The sequence below is a fragment of the Tupaia chinensis genome, unplaced genomic scaffold (genome assembly GCF_000334495.1).
Source record: "Tupaia chinensis unplaced genomic scaffold, TupChi_1.0 Scaffold000515_1, whole genome shotgun sequence".
Classification (NCBI taxonomy): domain Eukaryota; kingdom Metazoa; phylum Chordata; class Mammalia; order Scandentia; family Tupaiidae; genus Tupaia; species Tupaia belangeri.
In genome coordinates, this window is record NW_006160028.1 from 8,061,183 (window position 1) to 8,067,837 (window position 6,655).

Consider the following 6,655-nt stretch of genomic DNA (forward strand, 5'->3'; position numbering starts at 1 on the left):
ACTTACCTCTTTTCGGTTAATATTTTCTCCTCTGCCCACTGCTTGTGACCTTGTGTATGTCTCTTATCTAAGGGACTTAATTGCCATTGCTTTTTCCTGCCTTTTTTTTTTTTGTCGTTGTTGTTAATAGGTTTGAAGTAGAAAATAGTCCTGTTTCAGAAGTATTTGCCCGGTACCTTTATTATAGGCTTAAATATGAGTTTGGAATACTAGATGCTGATTCAGTTGTCTCTTAACTGGGAAATTTGATCTCTTTGACATGACAGACATTTTAGTCTATTTCCAGAAGTGATCAACTGTGATAATTAAGTTTAGGCTACTCAAAGTACTTGTGGTCTCTGCCCCCCTCCCCAGTTTCTTACTATAATAAACTCAGTATGCTGCATAAGAAAATCGAGAGCTTAAAATTTTGTCACGGATGTCAAATGTTTTCCAAAGTGTTGTTTATGGCATAGCACCCCTAACTTTTCTTCAGTGGAGTGTTAGGGTCTAGTAATGGTAGCTTGTGACCCTCGCCTGTGCGGAAGGATCATTGGATGGAGCAGCTTGGCTCACTCCGCCCTAAGTGTGGCGCGTTAACTTGGCTGATAACGTACGTATCTGTAATGGTGCAGGATCTGGCAACAGATGCCCCTCAGCGGAGTTGTAGAACTCTTCTGTGCAAATAGTGCAATGATTTCAAGTCCTGATCTTCGAGTTGAGGCAATACTTTTTTTTTGGGGGGGGGTGGGTAGAGATTTTTGTCTTAGGGAATGTATGCTTGCCAGAGAGAAAACAAGAGTTGGTGAGAGGGAAAGTGAGAAATTACCCCTCCAGGGGGGATGAACGGGCCACAATCCCTTCCCCATTGTCCTCCAGAATCTTGGGCATGCATGCACAGGTGCTGGGGCCATGAGTTGACAGCCACCAGCTCCAGGACTTGACCCTTGGTCAGACATGTGGGAGTTCAGCAGTCAAACTGCCTGTAGCCATCTGCTAGCCCCTGAAGCAGTCCCCCCCCCTCAGAAAACTGTATGAGAATGACTATTCCACTTGTTTCTTTGGTTTCCTCCACTTCCCTTAAGTTGTAGGCTCATTCGGCCAGCTTCTTCAGGCTGGGATCTTTCCTTGACTACCTCTTGTCTGCTCATTCCACTGTACGAGTTCTGAGGACTCTGCAAAATATTTCATCTTTTTCATTAAGCAAATGCATGTTTATCTAGGGAAATAGTTTGCATAGCTACAGCTAGTTGCTTTAGATCTTGAAACCCTACCAGGTAAACCTTCAAGTTTTTCCAGTTAAAAAAGATTTTTTTTTAAATCTCCCTACTACCCAAGCTTTGCCCAGCGATTTCAGGATACATCGGAATAATGGCAGATAATTAGGTCCAAGGTTTTCATTATATTCTTATTCATACTATTTGGAGCCTCAAAAGCATCAAGCATGCTACAATACAGTTAAATAAAATCTCAGGAGCGGCAGATGGCATGGTGGTTAAGGCTCTGAACTCCCACATGGCTGACCGTGGTTTGAATCTTGGATTTGACCGTTTGGGATTCATGCCGGGCATGTGTGCATGCATGCCCAAGATCCCAAAAGGAGAATGGAGAGGAGCTTGCCATATGGGGAGTGGTTTCTCACTTTCTTTCTCACTGTCTCTGTCTCCAACAAGTGTGTGCACCCTATGGCAAAAATCGTTAAAAAAAAAAAAAAAAAGTAGAAATTCAAGGAAAAGGAGAATAATGTTAGTGGGTAAAGGCAGGCCTAGATTTTACCCCATTTTGGAGACTGTATAGGCCGTTGCAGTGACTAGGCACTGAAGGGCTCCAGAATGGAGCCTCAAAAGCAGCTAGAGGAATTTCATTTTATGTGAGATCCAAGGACTTGAAAAGTGGCCTGTTTTCTAAGTTGGAGTGGCAGTAATAACAAACAGCTTATTATTTCAAGAAAAGTAGAGAAGTGGCTTTGGGGTGTTAGACAGAGCTGAAAATGTATCTTGCTGTCTAACCCTTCCTTAGTTCTGTATGACACATAGATCTCCAGTTTTGAAACACTCGGAGTAGCTTAGGACCTCAAGATAATTTCTGTATTTTTAAAAATTAGCTCGAATTTGGCCAGTAGGTGGGGTGGAGGTTAGGGTGGCTGGAACCCACATAGCCAGTTGCACGGTTCAAGTCCCAGACCCGGGGCTTAAAATCATGCTGGACACGTGTGCATACAACCTGAGAGGAGAAGGGATTGTGACATGGCCATCCCCTCGGGGCGATTTCTCACTTTCTCTCTGTCTCTGTCTCTCTCCTGCAAGCACATGTACCCTATACTTTACAAAAGGGGGGGGAGGGAGTGTTGGCAGGTGGCGTGGTGGTTAAGGGTGCTGGACTTCCACATGGCTGATGGTAGTTTGAGTCCTGTACCTGCTGACTTGCTTTCTCCCTTTCCCCCTCACTCTCTCCCCTCGCCGGTCAAATTAAAATAAATAAATGAATAAAGTTATATAAAATTATTATTTAAAAAAAGATAGAATTTAATGCCATACTTTGAGAAAGTAGGAATAAAATCATTGAACTGTAAAGAACTGTGGGACTGTAGCTAGGATCTGCCTACCTAATGTCTTCCTTCTCGTGGCTCAATCAAAGACATTTCAGATTCTCTTTTCATTTTAGGATTCAAAAGTTCTCAGCTATATTTTACTTACCTTTGTTTTCATTATCTTTATGAGAAATTGAATAGTTTTTTCCAATCATTGAGAATACCAAAGGTATACAAGTAGCTAACATGAATAAAAATCAAAATGATGCTTGGTTTGCCTCTTGTGATAGATTATCAGTATTGATATTGACATTTTGGAATAAGTCAAATGAGAGTTGTTTGGCTTTAAAAGTGGCCTTTTAATGGAACTACCTCTTTATAGATAAAATGGTATTTATCATGACTTGTTTATGAAGTTTCTATCCCATGCTTTTAAAGCATATTAAGAATTATTTCACTTGGAAGAAAATTAATTAAGGGGTTCTTTTAAGTAGTAAGCCTTTTTATTTGCAAGAGGTCATTTTGGAAGAAGTATTCAAATTTGTTATATAAAACTTAAGAAGTAGGCCAGCAGGTTGTGTGGTGATTAAGGAACTGGACTCCCACATTGCGAACCAAGGTTCGAGTTTCAGACCTGGCAGCTTGCTTTCTCACTTTCTCTTTCTGTCTTTCTCTAGTGAGCATATGTGCCCTGTAGCAAATTTAAAAAATAATCATAATGATAAATTAAATTAAATAATTCTTTTAAAAAGCCAGAAGTAACTTTTGTGGATATCATAGATCTATGATGGTCTTCATGGGTATGGAATTAAATGAGATTAAAATGGAAATTACCTAGGTCACAATTTTTTTTCTCTGACTTGATTTTTCTTATGTTATCATTTTAATTTTGTGTTTGTTGAATAGAAATAGAAATAACATCTGTTTTCTCATTAAAAAAAAAATGTACAGGGCTGGCACATGGCGTGGTGGTTAAGGACACTGGACTCCCACCATGGCTGACCATGGTGTGAGTCCCGGATCTGGTAGCTTGCTTTCTCACTTTCCCTCTCTCTCTCTCTCTGTCCCTCTCTGGTCAAATTGAAATAAATAAATAAGTAAAATTTTTTTTAAAGTACTTAGATTTTTTATTACACATAATTATAATTGCATGTATCTACCTGCTTCTACAGATTCGTTGTCACTCAGTTCCTTTTATTTAAATCTTTTATTTAGAGCACTTGTTTAAATATACCACTTTAGTCTTGAAATTAACTTAGAACTAGAAAACTTGAGGACTAGCTGTTCGGAGCATTAAGCTTGGGAGCTATGTTTTCCTAGAAAAGGGCGATTAAAACTGGTTCGGGGTGAGGCCTTCTAGTTCTGGCTCTTGTGATTGGGTCTGTAGAGTTCTGGTGCAGTGACAGTGATAAGCTTTTTGTACCAGAAGGGGCAAGAGATTGTGCTGCTATGAATATAATCTACTCCTTATTGACTCTGCTCTTTAAAACTATGTATTGCAATTCAGAATTTTTTTTTTTTAAAGAATTATCTATTTATTTATTTATTTATTTAGATTTGGCCAGGTGGTGGGGTAGAATTGAGAAAGCAAGCTGCCAGGTCTGGAACTCAAACCATGGTCAGCTATGTAGGAGCCCAGCACCCTTAACCACCACGCCACCTGCTGGCCCCTGTAATTCAGGATCTTTAAGATAGAGAGCTCTCCCCTTCAAAGATGGGAAGAGATACACAATGGAAATAAAGATTTTATTACTTATAGGTAATACGTAGAATGCCTGGAGGTGACGCACATGGATGTCAGAGAACACAGTCAAGGAATAAGAGAAGAGAACAGAAGGGAACCCAGGGCATTGTCCAGACAGATTTCCCAGTGGGAATTTTGGTTTTTTTTTGTTTTGTTTTGTTATCTTTTTTTTTTTTGAGAGGTTTTTGCTATAGGATGCATGCGCTTGCCTGACAGAGACAGAGAGACAGAAAGTGAGAAATCACTCCCCAGGGGGGATGGCCACGCCGCAATCCCTTCTCCATTCTCCTCTCGGGATCTTGGGCACGCACGCACATGCGCCCGGCATGAGTTTTTTAAGCCACAGGGTCCAGGATGCGAACCGCGGTCGACTACGTGAGAGTCCAGCAACATAGCCATTACGCTAACTGCTGGTTCCTTCCCAGTGGGAATTTTAATTGGCAGATTTAAAACAAGCAGGCAATGACTGAAAGGTAGTCACCCAGCCGGTCCATGTTGGCTAGAAGGGCCAGCAGGGCCAGTTTCCCAGGCTCCGTCCGGCAGTCCTGTGGGGAAGTGGTGACCAGGATGCAGTTGTGGAAGGCAGGCAGCTGGATGCGCCCCATACTGGAAACTGTCGGGGTGACCAAACCCTGCTTCTAATGTGAGAAATTTGGACTTATATACCGATGCAACATAACATTTTTAGAATTCAGTATACTTGGGGATTAAAACTTTTTGTTGTTAATTGATTTTAGATAGGAGACTTTTTTTTTTAGAGGTTTTTGCTATAGGGCATGTGCTCTCACTGGAAAGAGACAGAGAGAAAGTGAGAAATCACCCCCTCCCCGTGGGGCCAGGGGCAGGATGGTCACGCTGCAGTCCCTTCTATTCTCCTCTCAGGATTTTGGGCATATATACACACAAGTTTCAAGCCTCTGGGTTCAGGTCTTGAACCACAGTACCACAGAAGGCCATGTGGGAGTCCAACAATGTAACCATCACACCATCAGCTGGTTCTGATAGGAAATTTTTTATATAATGTCCTTCATTTTGTAATCTGCATGAGCCTCACAGCTTGTTTTGTGCCATACAGGTGTGTGGTGTGTTGTAAGTGTACTTAAGATACAGGAAAAGCCTTAAAGTAAATAATGTGCAATAAATGTCCGTTTCGTAGATCTCAACATAATACCACCTTGAAGTAGTTAAACGCACTCAAACCAAATTAACCTATCACAGGACTCCAGTGATTACAGAACTGTGTTTACTATGAAAAAAAGATTAATTTCTTAAATTTTCGGAGATGAGAACACAATTTCTTTTTTCTTTTCTTTTTTTTTTTTTTTTTAGAGGTTTTTGCTATAGGGTGTGTGTGCTCTCCAGAAAGACAGAGGCAGAGGCAGAGAGACAGGATGGGCACACCGCAATCCCTTCTCCTCCATTCTCCTCTCAGTATCTTGGGCACGCACACACACGTGCCTGGCGTGAGTTTAAGCAACCGGGTCCAGAACTTGAACCATGGTCGACTACATGGGAATCCAGCGACAGCCATTACACTAACTGCTGGTCCCAGAGAACACAATTTCTGTAACCCAGTAACCCATTGAACTTTACTCTTTAGATGCTCAGTTTTCAGCCTTGAACAGAGCACTTAAATACTTGGATCATTAGCTTTTTCATCTGTAAAATAGCATAACCTTTCATTTATGTGTTTTTTATTATTATTACCAGAGGTCACATGTGAGTACTTATCAGAGAGGGTGCCTAAAGGGTGTAGCTGTGGTTCATTCATGAACCACAGTCAGGCATGTGGGATCTGGCTCCTTTAACCACTAGGCAATGGGGCCAATCATGTGTTTTTTGTCTTTATTTTTAGGTTCATTTGTTTGTTTTGTTTTGTTTTGCCATAGGTTGCATGTGCTTGGTAGAGCAACAGAGAAAGACAGTGAGAGGAAAAGTGAGAACTCTCCCTCCCCAGAGGGGCTGGCCATGCCACAACCCCTTCTCTATTCTCTTGGGATTTGGGGCATGCATGCACATGTGCTGGTGTGAGTTACAAGCAGCCAGATCCGGGACTCAGACCGTGGTCAGCCATGTGGGAGGCCAACAATTTACCACTGTGCCACCTGCTGGCCCCTATGTGTTGTGTTGTTTTGTTTTGTTTTCTGTCTTTCTTTCCTTTTTGTGCCAAGGATTTAGCAAATCATTTATAGGAGCTGTTCATTTAATCAGAAGGGTCTTTCTGTTGGAAGATGCCTTGTGGTCTTTGTAGCATCACCACTCTTGATTAATTTTTGTATTTGTCCCTTTTACAACTAAATTTGATTATTTAATCTACTGTCTTCCAATTGCTTCAATCTATTATCAGTGATGACATTCTAACTATTTTCCCCTAAATTTCAAGTTTGAAAAATTTAAAGCCT